General features: G+C 41.5%; 1 protein-coding gene and 1 pseudogene across 1 annotated transcript in view; both read right to left on the bottom strand.

The window, feature by feature from the left end:
* Positions 1-20165, bottom strand: part of LOC130867375 (protein FAM156A/FAM156B-like) — a 138219-nt gene that overhangs the window by 14673 nt on the left and 103381 nt on the right. The gene's annotated exons all lie outside the window — the stretch shown is intronic.
* LOC130867374 (actin, cytoplasmic 2-like) lies at positions 9049-10175 on the bottom strand (annotated as a pseudogene).

The following is a 20165-nucleotide window of genomic DNA, read 5'->3' as shown; positions in this document are numbered from 1 at the left end:
AGAGAACATTCAAAGGATGTTTAGAGTCAAGGAAATCTCCAGATTGTACTAACAGTTTCAGAATTTAACAGCACTTAAAATTATTGAACAGTGATAAATGGGGCTTAATATCCCAGGGCTGGAGGGAGAGGCAGGTCTCTGTGATCTGTCGCAGAAGGACAAGCATTACTTGGCATTTTAAACACAATTTTCTGAAAGTAATTGGTGTGGGATGGTAGCAGGAAAGGGCAGACATTTTAACAGAATACAATAAGTGGGGTAAACTATGTCTAAAAGTGGCCCGAGTGTTAAAGGACATCTAAAGAGCAATGGGAAATGCAGTAACCACTGTGTCCCCTTAATGCTCTGCTTTGCCCAGTTAGATAACAGATTAATGCAAGCAGAGAGGTGCTGTAGAAATCAGGCAGGGATGATTTTGTTCTATGGCACTGGGCAAGTCTTTAGACCACACCAAAACTTACCAGAAGGCAGGGTAGCAATGAAGGCTTAGTGTACATACAAAGATTCACATGGTGGGATACACATTTAATTCCAGAACCCAGGAGACAGAGGCAGGTGGATATCTGTAAGTTTGAGGCCAGCATGATCTACAGAGTGAGTTTCAGGACAGTGAAAGCTACATAGTGAGACCCTGTTTCAAAACAACAAACACTCAGAAAAAAAACAAGCAAACAAACATCCTCCTAAACATTCAAACTGAAATCCTTAAGATCACCCACTTTAACAGTGAGACTTTTGAGATTCAGATGGCTTTTGGGTGGGTCTGGCAGTAGGTTTCATGACCACAGCAGAAAGGCCTCAAAGTCATTTTGAGTGTTCTCTCAGGCTGTGGCAGGGAGTGTCACAGGGGAAGCTTTAGTGCTAGGTGTCAGGAGGTCCTTTTGAAGCACTCACTAAATCTTGGAGATTCCTAAATGGTCCCAAATGACAGAGTCCTTAGACTTCATTGCAAGCAGGGAGGAGGTGACAAGGCCTGCCATGGGACACACAGGCAGGGATAAAAAGGCCTATCTTCAGGGAGCTGGTATGGATAGGGTGACCTCCTGTGTACCTGAGACCTGCAGAGGCCCCTGAGGAGCAAAGGGTCCCCTCTGCCTCTCAGCTTCTTACCTCTGCCTTGATCATTCCAGAAAGTTCAACAGAGGACACCAGTAAATACAGGATTGGGGGTATGGGACCCAATTGACCACTTTTGGAAGCAAATGAATCTAGTTAGTGGTGGTGACATCATATACCCAACTAGAGCTTTCAACCTCTCTGCTGGCATTTTCCTAAAGGGCTGCCTGATATGGAATCTATCTGCCAAAGCAAGCTTTAATATTGAACTCAGAGGCACTTTCTTTTGGAAGGCCAAATATGAACTCTCACAAATGATGGGTTTTTAGAAGAGAGTGGATGGGGTCGGTGATGGGGTTTTTACTTCATTGTTTTACTCATCCCATATGGTTTTCAGTTTGTATACAAACAGTTAACAAGCATGCATTGTAGTGAGAGCTGCGGGCTGTGTTCCTGCCGCCCTAGCTCCTGGTCGCCTGGCTAGCTTATGCCCCGAAATAACAACACACAAACTGTATTCTTTTAAACACTGCTTGGCCCATTATATCTAGCCTCTTCTCGGCTAACTCTTGCACCTGGACTAGCCCATTTCTAATAATGTGTGTAGCACCCCAAGGTGCGCTTACCGGGAAGATTCTAGCCTATATCCATCCTGGGTCGGAGCTTCATCGAATCTGTCCCAGAGAGGAGAGCTATCAAGTCTGAGCTCACTTCCTCTTCCTCCCAGCATTCTGTTCTGTTTACTCCACCCACCTATGTTCTAACCTATGAGGGCCAAGCAGTTTCTTTATTTTTTAACCAATGACCTTCCTCCATCAATGCATTTCACAGAACCGCAATAACCAGTTGAACCTGGTGAGGAAGTACCTTGCTTCTAAGAGGACACATGGCTGTAGAGCTCCCCAGTAGATACCGGGAGGATTAATTAAGAACGGGACTTTGATTTAATACAAAATTTTGAAAAGAAGTTTTTGTGTGCTGACTACATTTCTTAAGCATAACTAGTTAAACTAGAAGTTTGTGACTAATAATTGTAGAAAAACACAGCAGTGCTGTTGCATTTTCTGAGCACTTTTGCTCCTTTGCTGGGTGTCTGGGAACACAGCCTTGGTAACCTTAGTAACCTGTGGGCCAGGAACAAAGACAAAAGTGCTTCATTTGCATCAGAATCTAGCTGATTGTATTAAAGCAAATCTCTTTGGAAACTCTGTTTTCAGATCTAGTGGGGTGCCTACCTGCACCCAGGTAAGAAGGGAATTTTTCTTCTGGGACTGGCTTAGTGACTCAAGCCTTATTCCTGTATCTCTAGGGGTAAGGGCATAAACAGTTAATTTCCTGAGGCTATGAGCTTATGTTAATTGAAACCAAGGTGAGGAGTAAATATGAAATATTAATAGGTCATTAGTTTGGAGCACAAGGCCAATAGATTGCGTCTTCCTGAGTCTGATGCTAGAGAATTTAGGGCTATGCAGACCTGTTTATCAAAGAGAACAGACAAATTGTGTCTCTGCTCCTTGCCTCCTGATTAGGACTCCTTTCTTGTCAATGAATCCTGTCAGTAAGCATAGGTATGGGGGGGACAAACAAAAAGACTTGACCATTAGAACAAAGGTTTGGCTAAGTGAATACTTTCACACCAGGGCTTTACAGTGTGGAAAAGGTTGCTCATACAGGAAAAGTCAGGTTTCAAGAATGATTTATACACTGTTGGAATATTATGGAAGGGAAAAATGTCATGATTTTACAAGATTTCTACTTAATTGATGTGGCTATCCAAAATACAAGTGTTCCCTATGTTGTTTTTTTTTTTTTAATTTTTACTGAATTTATTAAAGTAATATATTGTATAAGATATTTTATAGGCTTACTCACAGTAAAATATTAGACTAAAATTTAATTGTTTGTGGATTGACCGTTCTAAATCATTCTAAAAACACCTTTTTAAATAAACCTTAACAGTGAATAGCAAAAACATATACAATAAACATAAATCAAAGATTGATAATATAGTTTGAAATCTGATCCCTACTCACTGCAAAGTGACCGAATCAAAATGATGCTTGACATTCCATGTCCAGCAGGTCCTTCAGCATTTAAAAGACTTCATTACTTTAAAATTTATCATCAAGAAAATGTAAGAGAAAGCTAAGATCACTCAGTTTATCAATAGATATAAATTATTGTGCTTTATTGTCTCTGTGTGGATATTTTGGGGTATGGTTGACTCCTTGTAAAATCATTTGTGCCCTCTATCCTCTGTGCTTTTGTTCTTGCCAGGACAAATAAGCATTCAGAGTACACCCTGACACGTGGTTGCCTTCTGTGGACCTAAACTCCAAATCCTGGCCTTGTATTTGAGATCCCTTTTCACTCCAGATTTTTTTATTTGGTGATCTTCCTAAGGCACTTTTGCTCAAAGTTCACTATTTCTGATGAAAATCTAGTCTTTCTCCACATTCCTCCAACAATGTTTTTCCCCCCTCTCAAGGAAGCTCTTCTCCAAACCCTCTGTTATTAAATTAATGATCATTGTATATTTTCATAATACTTTCCACACATGATACCCACATTTCAATAATGTTATCTATTTTATTGTCTGTTCTGACCACAAGTATGCATGTTGCATAAAACCAGTCTTTATTAAGATGACTTACGAAAGGTCAGGTTACCCTGACTCTATTCTTCCTCCAATTGAGAGCTACATTTGCCAGAAACTAATTACTTCTCAGTTTTCTTTTTTTTTCTATTTCTCAGCTTTATTACTAATTAGATTTTTTTTTATTTTTTTTATTCTTTTTTAATTAAAATTTCCAACTGCTCCCCGTTTCCCATTTCCCTCCCCCTCCTCCCACATATTGCCCCCTCCCCCTGCTCCCCTCCCCCTATCCCCACTCCTCTTCTCCTCCCCCCAGTCCACTCCCCCTCCCTCTCGATACTGAATTTTGCATGCAAATGGATGGAAATAGAAAATACGATCCTGAGTGAGGTAACCCAGACCCAAAAAGAAGATCATGGGATGTACTCACTCATAATTGGTTTCTAGCCATGGATAGGGGCCACTGAGTCTATAATTTGTGATCCTAAAGAAGCTAAACAAGAGGGTAAACCCAAGGAAAAACATATAGATATCCTCCCAGCTATGGGAAATAAACAAGATTGATGGGCAAAAAATTGGAATCTTGGGGGGTGGGGTGGGATGGGGATGAGGGGTGATGGGGAGAGAAAAGTGTGAAGGAGAGGATGAGGGGAACTGGGGGAATCGGGGTGATTGAGGTTAAAGGAAGGTTGGATTGGGGAGCAGGGAAACTCATATCTTAGTTAAGGGAGCCACCTAAGGGTTGGCAAGAGACTTGAACATGGAATGGCTACCAGATGCCCAGGGCAATGTCCCCAGTTAGTTCATTGGGGCACCTGAGGATAGGGAACCTGAAATGAACCTATCCTATAATCATACTGATGAATATCTTGCATATCGCCATAGAACCTTCATCTAGCGATGGATGGAGATAGAGACAGAGACCCACACTGGAGCACTGGACTGAGCTCCCAAGGTTATAATGAGGAGCAGAAGGAGAGAGAACATGAACAAGGAAGTCAGGACCATGAGGGGGGCACCCAACCACTGAGACAGGGGGGCCGATCTATTGGGAGCTCACCAAGGCCAGCTGGGCTGCTACTGAAAAAAACATGGGATAAAACCGGACTCTCTGAATGTGGCGGACAATGAGAGCTGACGAGAGGCCAAGGAGAATGGCACGGGAACTTTCATCTAGCAATGGACCGAGAGAGAGACAGAGACCCAATTTGGAGCAACCGTCTGAGCTCTTAAGGTCCAAATGAGGAGCAGAAGGAGGGAGAACATGAGCAAGGAAATCAGGACCACGAGGCGTGCACCCACCCACTGTGACAGTGGAACTGATCTATTGGGAGCTCTCCAAGGCCAGCTGGACTGGGACTGAATAAGCATGGGTTGAAACTGGACTCTCTGAACAAGGCGGACAATGAAGGCTGATGAGAAGCCAAGGACAATGGCACTAGGTTTCGATCCTAATACATGAACTGGCTTTGTGGGAGTGTAGCCTGTTTGGATGCTCACCTTCCTGGACCTAGATAGAAGTGGAAGGACCTTGGTCTTCCTGTAGAGCAGGGAATTTGGACTGCCCTATGTTGTTGAAGTGGAGTTTCTCATATGGAATGTACAAATTCCCATGAGTCTATCCAGTGGTCTCTTACCTGTGGGCTCACATCACTGGTGAGTGGGAGAGAAGCATCCATCTACAAGCTGCTATGCGCATAGTTGAGCAAGTGTCATTGTGGTATGTTTAGGCATCCTTTGGGTATATGCCCAGGAAGTCTTGAGGTAGATCAAGTCTCAGTTTTCTGAGAAAACAACATATTGATTTCCAAAGTGGCTGTAAAAGATGGCAATCCCACCAGCAGAGGAAGAGTTTTGCCCTTCTGCCATATCGTCTTCAGTGTAGGTTCTCATTAGTGTTTTTGATCTTAGCCATTCTAACAGGTATAAGATGGAATCTCACATATATTAATTTTCAAATCCCTGATAGCTAAAGATGTTGGAAAATTCTTTGTTTCTTGGCCATTTGACATTCCTCCATTGAGAATTCTCTGTTTAGATCTATACACCATTTTAAATTGAGTTATTTTTTAATGTCTAGTTCTTGATTTCTTTATATATTCTGAATATCAGCCTTCTGTGAGATGTGGGGTTGGTGAAGATTGTTTCACATTCCATAGGCTGCTGTCTTATACTATTGACTATATCCTTTGTCTAACAGAAGCATTTCAGTTTCATGAGGTCCCACTTATTGTAGATCTTAGTGCCTACACTATTGGTGCTCTACACTATTGGTACTCTACACTATTGGTGCTCTTTTCAGAAAGTTACTTTATATTGTCTGTGCCTATTGTGAAGGGTATTGTTCCCCTGATTCCTTTCTCAGACTGTTTATTGTTTGTACATATGAGGGCTACTTTTTTAAAGTTAATTTTGCATGTAGTCACTTCACTGAAGTTCTTTATCAGATGTAGGGTTTCTCTGGTACAATTTTTGAGGTGACTTATGTATACCATCTTATCATCTGTAAGTAATGATACTTTGACTTCTTTCTTTCAAATTTGAATCCCATTGATCTCATTTTGTTCTCTTATTGTTCTAGCTAGAACATCAAGTATTATATTGGATAGATATGGAGAGTAGACAGCCTTGTCTGTCTCTAATTTTAGTGAAATTGCTTTGAATTTCTCTCCATTGAATTTGATGTTGGTTATTGACTTGGTGTATATTGCATTTACTAGGTTTAGATATGTCCCTTGTATCACTGATCTCTCTAAAGCTTTTGTCATGTAAGGGTGTTGGTGTTGGATTTTGTCAAAGGCTTTTACAGCATTTAATGAGATACTAATGTGGATTTTTCTTTTAGTGGTTGTTTACATTGATGGAATTTCATATGTTGAACCATCCCTGTTTCTCTGTTATAGAGCCCTCTTTATCATGTTGAATGATGTTCTTGATATGTTCTTGGATTTGATTTTTGAGCATTTTATTGAATATTTTTGGATCAACGCTCATGATGGAAATTGGTTTCCTTCTTTGTCTTTTAATCATTTTGTGTTGCCTCTGAAGTTTTTGTTTGATTCTGAGGTTTCATTTTCAGTATTATTTTAGTTTGGGTTTTCTTAGTTATTCTACTTCTTCGTTAAGTTCTACTTCATTGTCTTGAAATATTTTTAATATTTTATTCAACCATTTGTATTTTATGGTCTTTATTAAGACATTTATTTGCATCCTCTTTAAGATTTATGAAGATATTATAGCTTCTGCTTTCCAGTCCTTGTCTTCTGTTTCAACTAAATTGCTTTCCTTGGGGCCTATTGCAACACAGTGGCTGGCCTCTGGAGGAGGCATATTGTCTTGTCTTTTAATCTTTGTGATATCGCAGGTGGACCCGGGCATCTGGAGTCATAGTCCTTGAAATGTTTCCTGGCAGTTTTGTGCTCTTGCTCTGTAGGTGCTCTGTTCTTTGGTTCCTGTTGCTTACTCTGGATCTTATCCACATGTGGTGGTGGTGAAGTAAGTGCCTTGTAGAGAAACATTCTTCGCGTTGGCATACATCAGAAAGGAATGGAAATGGGCTATCAGGAAAGGCTTCAAGGACTAACAGGTGACACTAGGGGAACCTTAGTCCTGTTTTTATTTTTGCTTTTGCTTGTTCTTTCTGGAGAGTTAAATCAGGGCTCTTGCTTGACAGATACAAACTCTAAAATTAAAATCAATTTGGTACCTAACTAGAATATTCACCTCTACTGACGAGACTTCATGGTGTAAGAAGGTACTTTAAAAGCTGTCTAAGTAAAAAGGTAATCATCAACATCATCCAGCTAGTAAACCAATGACTCACAGCAGCGACCAGTCTGCAAGTTATCCTGGTGTGATAGTGGAACAAACGTCATGGGAAGGTTTTTTTTACTGCTTTATAAATAATACCATTCAAAATTTCCTTTTCTCCCCTACACCCATTTCACTCCTCCCCTCCCCCTTCTACCTTCCCCTCCAGTCCTAAGAGAGGGCAGAGTACCCTGCCCTGTGGGAAGTCCCAGGTGCTCCCACCTCCATAAAGGCTTAGGTAAATGTGCATCCAAATAGATTAGGATCCCAAAAAGTCAGTACATGCAGTAGAGACAAATCCCAGTGCCATTATCATTGGCTTCTCAGTCTGCACCAATTGTGAGCCATAGTCAGATGGTCCAGTTTGATCACATGTTCATTCAGCCCCAATCCAGCTGACTTTGGTGAGCTCCCATTAGATCAGTCACACTGTCTCGGTGGGTGGACCAACCCCTCGCGGTCCTGACTTCCTTGCTCTCTCATATTCTGCCTTCTGCTCTTCAACTGGATTTTGGGAGCTCAGTCCAGTGCTCCGATGTGGGTCTCTGTCTCTATCTCCATCTTTCCACTGACTAAGGTTTATGGTGATATTCAAGATAGTCATCAGTCTGTTTAAGGGACAGGGCCAGTTCAGGCACCCTCTCCTCCACTGCCTAGGGTCCTAGCTGGGGACATCCCCGTGGACACCTTGGATCTCCTCTAGAGTCAAGACTCTTGCCAACCCTGCAATGCCTCCTTTAATTAAGATATCTTTTTCCCTGCTCTCATATCTTCCCTTCCTCCATCTCAACCATACCACTCCCCCAAGCTCTCCCTAATGCTCCCCTTCTCCCTTCTCTCTCCCCCTCTCCCCTTCCCCCTACACCACCCCCACCCTCATACTCCCAACTTTTTTCTGCAGCACTTTTATTTTTCTTTACACAATGACATGTTGCTGGGGCCTAATGTTCTCACTGGACAGTAGAAAACCAAAATTTGTCATTTCTTAAATTGAGTACCAAAAACCTTACATAAATTAAAAGAATGAATACATTTACAGGTGTCAATGCTAACGTTCCCAGCTCAAGGCAAGTAACAACCCACAGCAGTCAGGAGGGAAAACACCAGAACTGGGTCCTAAGGCTAGGACTTTCCCACGCTGTTAGACTGGCAAGACAGAAGTGGTAACTGGTTCAGGAACCCTTGCCAGCCTCAAGAAATCCTGGAAGTCAGCAGTCAGTTAATACCCTGTACAGATCACTGCATGGTGTTCACACATCCACCAGGCTGGGGATTTCTCTTCCACAGCATGCTCTCGCTCTCCCCAGCCACCAACTGACCAAACCACATGACTAAGGACTAAATAAAGATATGTACAGGGCATTAAACATGTACCAAGGGAACAGTTAACTTGAATACAAGGTCAAAAATCAGCAACAAGTTCTACAATCCAGTGCTGATATTGGATACAAGCTTCAAGGACAAATTTCTTTTCAAAGGCTTATTCCAGTTTCATGAGGCTAGCATGAGGTACGTACATTTGCCAGGGCAAATTGATACTTCAGAATCAGCTCATGCAGCAGATGCCTGGCACTTGCTCAGTCCATCTAGAAGCATTTGCGGTGGACGATGGAGGGGTCGACTCGTCGTACTCCTGCTTGCTGATCCACAAGTGCTGGAAGGTGGACAGTGAGGCCAGAATGGAGCCGCCGATCCAGACTGAGCACCTGCGCTCAGGGAGAGCGATGATCTTGATCTTCCTCGTGCTGGGCGCTATGGCTGTGATCTCCTTCTGCATCCTGTCGGCAATGCCTGGGTACATGGTGGTACCACCAGACAACACTGTGATGGCGTACAGGTCCTTACATATGTCCACGTCGCACTTGATGATGGAGTTGACGGTGGTCATGTGGATGCCACAGGACTTAATACACAGGAAAGAAGGCTGAAAGAGAGCCTCTGGACACTGGAACCACTCATTGCGGATGGTGACCACCTGGCCATCAGGAAGCTGATAGCTCTGCTCCAAGGAAGAGGACGATGCAGCAGTGGCCATTTCCTGCTCAAAATCCAGGGCAACATAGCACAGCTTCTCCTTAATGTCACGCATGATTTCCCGCTCAGCCGTGGTGGTGAAGCTGTAGCTTCTCTCAGTCGGGATCTTCATGAGGTAGTTTGTCAGGTCCCGGCCAGCCAGGTCCAGACGCAAGATGGTGTGGGGAAGGACTAAGCCCTCATAGATGGGCACTGTATGTGTGGCCCCATCACAAGAGTCCATGACAATGCCAGTGGTGCGCCCAGATGCTTACAGAGACAGCACCTCCTGAATGACCACGTACATGGCTGGGGTATTGAAGGTTTCAAACATTATCTGCGTTATCTTCTCTCTTTTCGCTTTGGGGTACAGGTGGGCCTCGGTCAGAAGCACCGGGTGCTCCTCAGGGGCCACACGCAGCTCATTGTAGAAGGTGTGATACCAGATCTTCTCCATGTCATCCCAATTGGTGATGATGCCGTGCTGGATGGGATACTTCAGGGTCAAGATACCTCTCTTGCTCTAGGCCTCGTCTCCCATGTACGAGTCATTCTGGCCCATGCCCACCATGATGCCTTGGTGTCGGGGGTGTCTGACAATGGATGGGAACACGGCCCTGGGGGCATCATCGCCAGCAAAGCCAGCTTTGCACATGCCAGAGTCATTGTCAATGACGAGCATGGCAATTTCTTCTTCCATTGCAATCAGCGAAGGCCAAAGGGACGGAGCAGCAGGAAGACACACAGCACAAACCAGTGGCAGAGTGTGAGCCCATGCTCCCAACTTTTGCCTGACAATATTCTCTGCTTGCAATTTCCAGGAGAACCTATATATGTTGTTCTTTGGTTTTACCTTATTACTTAGCTTTTCTAGGATCACCAACTATAGGCTCAATGTCCTTTATTTATGGCTAGAATCCACTAATGAGTGGGTACATACTGTGTTCGTATTTTTGGAGGTGTACGACTTTGATCTCTTCTCAAGGATCAGGAAGGTATGTGGAAGAGGAGGAGAAAAGATTGTAAAGGCCAGAGACAATTGTGACTCAAAGGAAAAATTGTCTTTTTGGCGAAACAGGACCAATATACCTAAGAATTCGCTGAGACTGGTAGTGTGCACAAGACCTGTACAGGTTCAAGCCAGACAGGGCCCCAGCATTGAGAAAGGGAATTAGACATAGTGTCTCACCACTGACCATATAGCTATTTGCAATTGATGTCTGCTGGCAAAGGGAAAACCAGTTTTCTACACTGGAATGTCACTGGGTCTATCATCCACATTTCAGAGCAGACCCCCAAGCTCCAGAATAGTTGGCCAGGACAAATGAATGTGGGAGGAGCTGGAGTAGGGTAAAAACATGATCAAAACATATTGTGTGGAAAAATTTTACATCAGCACAAAAGGGAAAAACAAACAAAATAATATTAAAACCTGATCTGGGTGGTGGAGGTGTACGACTTTGATCTCAGCACTCCAGAGGCAGAGGCAGTCAGATCTCTGTGAGTGCAAGGCCAACTTGGTCTATAAGAGGACAGGCTCCAAAACTGCAGAGAAACCTTGTCTCAAAAAACAAGAAAACAAAGAGTCCTAAAACCTAATACAACAATATACAATGAGAAGAATAAAAACAAAAAACATGAAAGACAAACAAACAAAATGTTAGAATATAGTGAGGGCATGGGTACTAGAGGGTAGCCCACCACTGCCACTTCCTAGACCAGGACCCTTTCCAAGCACATCCTAAACACTTATCCTTATGTGTATAGATGAGCATAGTACATCTCACCCTTCATTGAAGGGGCTTCTCTTTGAAGGAGAGGGAGGCTATTACAGAAATGCACAATTGTGAAAACAGGGAGAATGATTGTAGGGGCACATCCCCCAATGAATACATCGACAACACAACCCCTATGCCAAAGGCTTATGGAATATTCTGAAACATGGGGAAAAAAGATTGTAAGAGCCAGACGACCAGGATGTTTGCAAAGGAAAAGTGTCTTCTATTTGTGCCGGAGAAACTGCACCCATAAAATCTCAAAATTATGGTCACCTAAACATGACCTCCTCAATGACAGCATCAGTTGACATGCCAACATGGATGGTGGAAATCTCAGCAGGCCCTATACCTTAAAATAATAATAATAATAATAATAATAATAATAATAATAATAATAACATGAGCACACACATGCCAACACTTGCATGTGTGTACACGGCAAACAAAAACAATGGCAAAAATGTTGCAGCAGTGAATAATATATCTCCCTTGATAGGATGTATTTTAAATTGTCTCTCTGTGATTGTCACTCAGCAGAGTCCAGTAAAGGGGGGGGTGAAATTTACAATAGCACAGCAAGTGAATGGAACCAGATTAGGAGTATGCATTGCCCCAGTGAAATGTGTGTGTGTGTGGAGGGGTACTGGAGAATCAAATCTAGGTGCCCAAACATGCTAGACAAGCAGCTGGATCACAAGCTATATTCTCAGAATGGAATCTTGATATATGCAATCAAGTGTATAGAATTAAGGGTACGGTGGTAAGTGGAAAAGGCCAACCCCGACCATTTTTATATGATGTTTGTGAAATGAAATGATAATGGAACTAACAAGCAATGCAATGGCTGTCCCAGTTGAAGCATGCTGCTGGGTATTATTGTAAAAACCAGCATGAGTAAAATTTTTCTGAGAGAAGAAATAAAACTTGATTGCAGTGGTCGTTGCATGAATTTACATACATGATACAGTGACAGAGAGGTCTACACACCCAGTGTATCAGTGCCAGTGCCCTGCTTAGAGTGTATTATGTAGTTGTATAACGCGTATGGTAAATAACTGGGGAACTAATTACATGAAGAATGTTCTATATGTTCAGAATCTTTTTAGATAAAGAAGAATTATATTTCATTATATTTATATGATGGATTTGAAACAAAAATTTCATACACATATGCACACAACACATGCACACGTGCGCACACACACACACACACACACACCTCAGTAAGTCCTGGTGATTCTTCTGGGTTCCAGCCAATAAAATGGAATGGACACAGTTTTGAAAACAGAAAGACATACACTCTACATCAATGTTCTATCTTTATTGGCAACAACTTAAGGAGGAGTCAAAAACCATGGAGGGAAAGATGGTAGCTCACCCATGGAAACAGCAGCATCGGGAGTATAGAACTATTGCTGTGTGATGGTGATGGAGGTGGGTCTTGTATTAATCTGTTGCTTTCATTGGTTAATTAATAAAGAAACTGCCTAGGCCCATTTGATAGGCCAACCCTTAGGTGGGTGGAGTAAACAGAACAGAATGCTGGGAAAAAGAAGCCGAGTCAGGGAGTCACCATGATTCTCCCACTCCAGACAGATGCAGGTTAAGATCTTTCCTGGTAAGCCAGCTCATGGTGCTACACAAAATATTAGAAATGGGTTAGATCAATATGTAAGAGCTAGCCAATAAGAGGCTGAAACCAATGGGCCAGGCAGTGTATAAAAGAATACAATTTCCATGTAATTATTTTGGGGCATAAGCCATGCGGGCGGCCGGGTACCGGGGACGCAGCCCCGCCGCTCTTATTACAACATGATGGCCCTTGAAAAAGAGTATCTCTTCCCAGAATGCCCCAGGGAGGATGTCAAAACTACTAAGAAAAAGGCTGCTACATTTGTGGGATAGGCTTGAAACTTGCCATCCAAAGTTATTATTGACACCAAGCTGGATGCTGATACATTTAGTGACCATGCAACCAAAACCATATCACCCTAGGGATTGGTGATGTTGATACTCATGATAGTGTAGGTTCTGATCTTCTTCACATGAGGATGACATTGCCAGAGTTATTCTGTTCATTCGGGGAGAACCTTTTGAAACCCCTTTTTGTTCTTCTGCTGCCAATGCACTTTGTTATCTCTTTTTTGTATTCCTTCTGGCAGAACAGGGGGCTGGGTGGAACAAGGGTTGAGTGTCAGGTTAAGGAGGTCTTGTATCAGCTTTTCTGAGGAGGGTGAATGAGAGGTTGCTTCTGTCCTGGTCCCCACAGACTCCGGACGTGGTCACCACACAAGCTTGGCAGTAAGGGCATTCACATTTTAACACTTCCTGATCTGCATCTCCAGGGTAAGAGGGTTTGGTTTTCTTGTCAGCTTGCTGAGGTAACAGAAACCTGACACATTTCTTTTTCTTGATTTTAACTAGTTTCGTTTTCTTCAGGGGTGATCTTGAATTCTCTAACTGCTGCTCTTTGTCCATCCCTTTAGAAAAAAAAAGAAAGCACATATTAGAAACACAGAGGGTCTGTTGAAAACATCTCGTTCTGTACACAGTCCTGGAGCACCTACCAGCACTCACAGATCACATCTCAAAAGAGGCCCTGATGGTTTATTTCAGCAATAGAAATCTTAGGTCCTAACTGCTTTGTACAGTCATTTTTCTTTTGTTTTGTTTACCAACAAGCAAACAGTGTGCTCTTTGTATTTGTAACATTGGTTTTAGCCCAGTTTTCCTTGTACTTGATTACGTGTGCCACGAAAAACCCCAGAACAGAATTCCTTTCGTGGAGCCCACAAATCACTATTTCTTAATGTAAGATGCTGATGCCTCTTGAAGCGATGCTTCACACTTAGCCTCTTCTTTAACGTTTCCTTTAAACTCTCAGTCCCTCCACATAAATGTGATTCGAAAGAGTCCTGTCTCAGAGGACATCTTTGAGTTTCCAGAGACTACAAACACACTGGCTCCTAACACTAACACTTAAGGTCTTAAGAACAGTGATACATTTGCAGTCCCACTTGCTTGGGCAGGAGAACAGAACCAATCAAAGAGACCTCCCCTCATCCAACTCCAAAGGACCCCTCTCTCCATCAGCCATGGACATATCAACTAGAGAGGATCAATGTGCGAGATTCCAGGCACGATATGTGCTCTACATAACCTGCAGCTGAGGCCATACTTGGTTATCTCACATCCCTTGCTGAGACGAGAGAACACCAGAGAAAAGCAAAATGAACCCAAGGAGAAAACCAATGGACACAGATTGAGGTTGGCCAGCAAGTCCCATTTCTTTCAGTCTTTTCGTAGCACAATAGACTTGTGCTCTTCATTCTTTGGAGAGCACAGAATGCCGTGGTCAGCCAGCGACAGAGACACAGGCCGTCTTCCACTTCTGGGAAGCCTATCCATGCACCTAATAGCTGCAACATTTCAGCGGACAGAACAGGAAGAAGGGAGTGGGTATAGTGGAGTGAATTCAATGATTGGAGGGGTTGTAAAGGTTTATATAATTATAATTCCTAGCTACGGGTGCATTAATGGGTGCATGCTTGGGATCTAGGCATGAAAAGGTTGATGCCCGGGGAAAAGCTGGGAGCATTTTAGCAGAGGAAAATTTGTCTCCTGGCATGATCTCTGACCTCTCTGAACTCATTTGCCACCTGTATTAAAGGTAATACAGCCTACCATTCCCTGGTATAGTGCCTATGAGTGATCACACAGGGCATGAGCACTAAAGAAGCTAATTAGGAATGACAGAAGCTTCCCTTTGAAACCAAGAAAATAACTAGACTAGTATATGAAGATTTGTGATCAAAGATGCGTATGCTACCCCATCAAAATGCAAACACACAAATACACATAGACACGTGCACACAAAGACACACACTCACACACTCATAAAGGAAAAAGGAATGGAAAGGCCAAGTACAGGGCTTGGTTGAAGGAGCTAGGAAGGCTTTGCACCAGGATATGTAAATCAGTCTGACAATCACGGAGATAGTTACGGAGGTGTCTCAAAACATTTACTATAGGACTTCCACATAGCCTAGCCCTAACTTAACTCATGGCTTTAAGGCAAAGGAACCAAAAGCACCTTACTACAGAGATACCTGACTATCCATACTACTAACAGAACCCAAATCATGGATTCAGCCTAGGTGCCAATTCATGGACAAATTGATAAGGGAAATATGATACCAGTACAAAAGGCGGTTTCACGTGGTTGCAAAGAACATACTGCAGTGCTTGAGGGAAGATGATGGATCTTATGGAAAACAAGCCAGGTCTGGAAAGACAAATATCCCTTATGAAAACCACAAGCATCAAAAATAAGCTAAAAGCCTGCTGTAGGAATTCCTACCTTCAGTAGCCTTTAAGTTACCTGCCCACTTGGGTGTGGCCTCTTACACCATATATGCTTATGTAAAGTATGTGGTTGCTCTCTTTTCCGGCTGCTTTATTTGTTTGCTGTTCCCTGTTGTATCAGAGGACTGTGATCTGTGAGTCTACCCCTAAATAAATAACCCTCTATTATATTCAATTCTGAGCAAGTGTGGGATTTCTTTTTAGCATCTGTCTTCATCTGGCGCCCACATAGATCTGAACTCCATACCTACTGGTTGGACTGGCTTAAAGGCATAAGCTGTCCACAGCCCAGAGTCTCCTACCCCTGTCTGCTTGACTTGCATTTATGTACCAAGCAGTTTTTTTTTTTAACTCCCACCACAGTGGAGCTAAATGTCTGCGGCGACGTGGAAATTTCCCAAGTTAGCACACATCCCCCCTCTGCCACTCCTGCATGCCCTGCCACATAGCAATGTGCGAAGCTTCCAGTTTGTGTTCCCTGCTCATGAGTTCTGGGCTTATTGCTCTATTATGAAATTGATTTAATTCTGTGACCACAACAATAAATATTATTACAACTAAAACAATTACTGGGCCTCAAAACAAATAAACATTTTATTAATTACTAAATCAATGAAATTGAAAGTTATATAATGGCAGACAACATTATCATTCAGAATTTTAGTAATTTTTTGCTAATACTTAGGATTATATTCTGCAAGGTTTATATGTTTATTGTGATATATACATTTATTGGATATTGGGAGTCAGGTTTTTTTCTTCATATAATGGTTTTACAAAAGAGTCAAGAATAAGGCACTTTTAAAAATAATGCAGCTTTTACAGCCTAATAATGAACAAGTAGCTGACAGGATTAATACTATCCAATATAAAAAGTTACTTAAAAATAATACTATTGAAAAGGGTAACATTAATTTGACAGACAAAATTTAATCCATGTCAAAGGATACTGAAAATTCATATTGTTAAATTTGGCAATGAAAATTTGTTAAAAAGTTATGACTGTTTAGCAGATCAAGTATCTCTCCAGGAAGGAATCTGCACACTATCCAAATAATGTCTAAGGATGAGATTTTATCTTTAAATAAAAAACTTTAGACCTTGGAATCACATGTGCAGAATGAGGACCAGGTGCCTCAATGAAATCACTAGAAATATGTACAGGCCAGGAGATTCAGGCATTACAAAAGGCAGAAGTAAAAAGATTTGAAATAACTGAGGAAATTATTGGAGCTGATGAGCAGGGAAAGAAGGTACAAGGACAGAATTCAACATCGCCAGTAGCTGTCAGAGATGATTGACTCAGGGTTTTAGCTTCCTACCCTGTAATCTACTCTGACAAAGCATCAAGTTCTAAAGGCCCAAAAGGATCCAAATTAGGTAGATGGATACCTTTAGGAATGAATGATCTAAAAGAAATTAAGCAAAGTGTTGTAGCTTATGGCTTGCATTCTGCATCTGCTAAGGAGATGATAAAGGCATGGACTTATAGCATTAAAGCAAGGCCACATGACTGGCTTCCATTAGTTTTAGCAGTCCTGGACGACAGGCCTCAACTAATATAAAAATGTTATTTCAGGGAAGAAGCTAAAATTTTAGAACAACAGGGAAAAGCAAAGAACTTGAGATTTCACCAGATCAAATTCTTGGTGAGGGCATTTATGTTGACTCAAAGGCTCAAGCACTTTATGATGAACAATTCTTGTCCCTATGCCACAAAGCAGCCTTAAATGTTTGGAAAAGGATTCAAGATACCAGAAAACGAATTGAATCGTATACTAGGGTTAAACAGGGCCAGAGAGAACACTTTAGTGACTTTTTACATAGATTAACTAAGGCTGTACAAATAGAGTAACAGAACCAGATGCTAGATGAGTACGTATTGAATCTGTGGCTTTTGAAAATGCCAACTTAGAATGCAAAAAGATACTTGGGCCTTTAGGGTTAAATCAGCACCAATGGATGAATGGATCCTGCATACAATGAACATTGAGACATTTGACTACCATACTGAATCTTGGGAAAGAGAAGCAATTTTCCAAGGTATGAGGAGACATCAAAATGCCAAATGTTTTAACTGTAGTAAAATAGGACATAAGAGAAGGAACTGTAGAGAAGGAATCCCTAGAAATAATGTCTTCTCTGGGAATGGCAAAAGTAAAAGTTAACAACCTCCTAGATTATATAGAAGGTGTGGCAAAGGCTAACATTGGACCACTGAATGCAGATCAACAAAAGACAGACAAGGTAACCCAATACCTTTGGGAAACTCCTTGGGGTGCTTCTCTCAGGCCCCAAGTCAAACGTGGTACAATCATTCCCATTCACTGTGGAGGACATGTCTCACTAGGAAAATTAAAAAATCCAAAGCCTTCTGTAGAAAACCATACTGTTCTAGATTAAAGAATAAACATGAAGGATGAATAAAAAATTCCAGTAGGAAATAGAAAACATATATTCTGGCTGACTTCTATAAATGATCAAAGATCAAAGCTAAGAGTGTGTATATTTAAATGGCATTTTAATTTTGGGTTTGATAGACAGGGGTGCAGATGTGAGTATCATTACTCCAGAATCTTGGCAACCAAATTGGTCTCTTCAAGAGACAGATATTCAATACCTAGGAATTGGAACCCTATCTCAAATGAAACAAAGTATGAGAGAGGAAGGCTAAGGCTGTATGTGGCTAATAATTTATGGAGTTGTGACCTGCTGCAGCAATGGAATACCCAGATTAACATTCCTGCAGTCCCAGAAACTCATAATTCTGGGCAGGATATTATAATGTACTATACACAAAGTTCACCAGCCATTTACACAGTATAATAACACAAGGCAACTGGCAAACCTTTAGAGGTACCAACAGCCATACCTTTAAAATGGTTAAACTGAGAAACTAATATGGGTTAAAAAGTGGCCATTAACAGAAGACAAACTGCAGGCTTTAAAACAGCTGGTACAGGAGCAACTAGATGCTTACCATATTAAAGAACAACAAGCTCTTAGAATTCTCCTGTATTTCTTGTTAAAAAGAAATCTGGTAAATGGAGAATGGTGACAGATCTAAGAGCTGTCAAAAAAGTAAGCATTTTGTAATCTATTTCTGGGGGTATTTTCCATCCCTTTCTGTTTTTTTTTTTTTTAAAAAAAACATATCCTTTGATTTAATCTTTCTATAACTGCCTGACCTGTAGGATTATTTGGTATACCTGTAATATGCTTTATATTACAACACATAAAAAACTGTTTCATTTTCTTAGAGACATATGCTTTATTAACCTTAAATTTTCTTAACGCTAATGAAAAAGGAACAGCAGCAGCAGAGAAACGTTGGATAATAAAAAAGTCTTCTGAATTAAATCAGCTGGTGCATTTCAAGGATGTGTTGACCTCACAATAGAAGCCAGGAGATGTGCTATGTTGGGGAAGGGGTTTTGCTCTTGCTTCAACAGGAGAAGAAAAGTTACGCATACCATCAAAATTAATAAAGATTCAGTTTGAAAAAGAGAAATTTCTTGAAAAAGAGAAATGACAGCTCATCCACAGAGGTGACAACGAATCAGGTGGTAAGGAAACCTCATAAGGGTTGGGGCAGGGATATGTTCTTGTCTTTGCAGGAAAATATTCATCTTCAAAAAGTCAAGAGATCCTGGACAGCTAGATGCCTCAAGAGGAAAAGATAGTTATCCAGATAGAATCATCAAGCAAAGAAAATTATCACTTATGAGGACAGGTCATCTGAGGGTAAGAATCTCTGAATATGAATTGGAATAATAGTCATGATTCACTTAAAAATCAAAGGTGGCTTTGGAGTTGGACAATGGCTCTATCCTTCTCTAAATCCAAGCGTGTTCTTAAAAGAAAAATTCAGAGTTTCTGTCTCAGGTCAGGAACCATCTGGTCTGGGACAGAAAGAAGAAATAATTTAGAAAAAAAATGTACTTTTCTTCATACATATTTTTGTCTCTATCACACGCTTTATTGAATATATGTCTGTATAAACAATGAGCAATTACTTTTCCTGAAGTAATCTTTGAACTTTTCAGGAAGAAGATGAGGCCCTACAACCACAACTCCACCTGGTTGATATGACATCATGAAGCTGATAGTGCTACTATAAGACCTGATTTGTGTACCAGCTGATCAAGATGGTTCGAACTTGGTTAGGTGAAATGGTGCACTTTTTTACAAAATTCTGGACAGAACTCCAAATAGGAACCTCAGAAAAACCCTACTGAATACTCAGACTATTTGCAATTATACCAGACAGTAATCTTGAACCTTAACCATCATTTTACTTTCACAGGATCCCATAGAAAGAACATCACCCTCATGACAGCTGGAAGTAATTCCAGAAGACAATGCCCCCTCTCCAAAAAAGTTTGTCCTCAGGGTTAGGGACATTATTTAGTGGTTGATTATAACTGTTATAGGATTGGGAGATGGGGAAAATTATGTAAGCTCAGGGAAATCTTTGAAAAAGGGGGAGATTAGTATGAGCTTACTCGAATTAATAATAATAGTGAGTAATGGAATGAATACTTGTG

Source organism: Chionomys nivalis, chromosome X (assembly GCF_950005125.1).
Source record: "Chionomys nivalis chromosome X, mChiNiv1.1, whole genome shotgun sequence".
Lineage (NCBI taxonomy): Eukaryota > Metazoa > Chordata > Mammalia > Rodentia > Cricetidae > Chionomys > Chionomys nivalis.
Note: the sequence above shows the minus strand (reverse complement) of the source record. Positions and strands in the feature narration are given on the sequence as shown.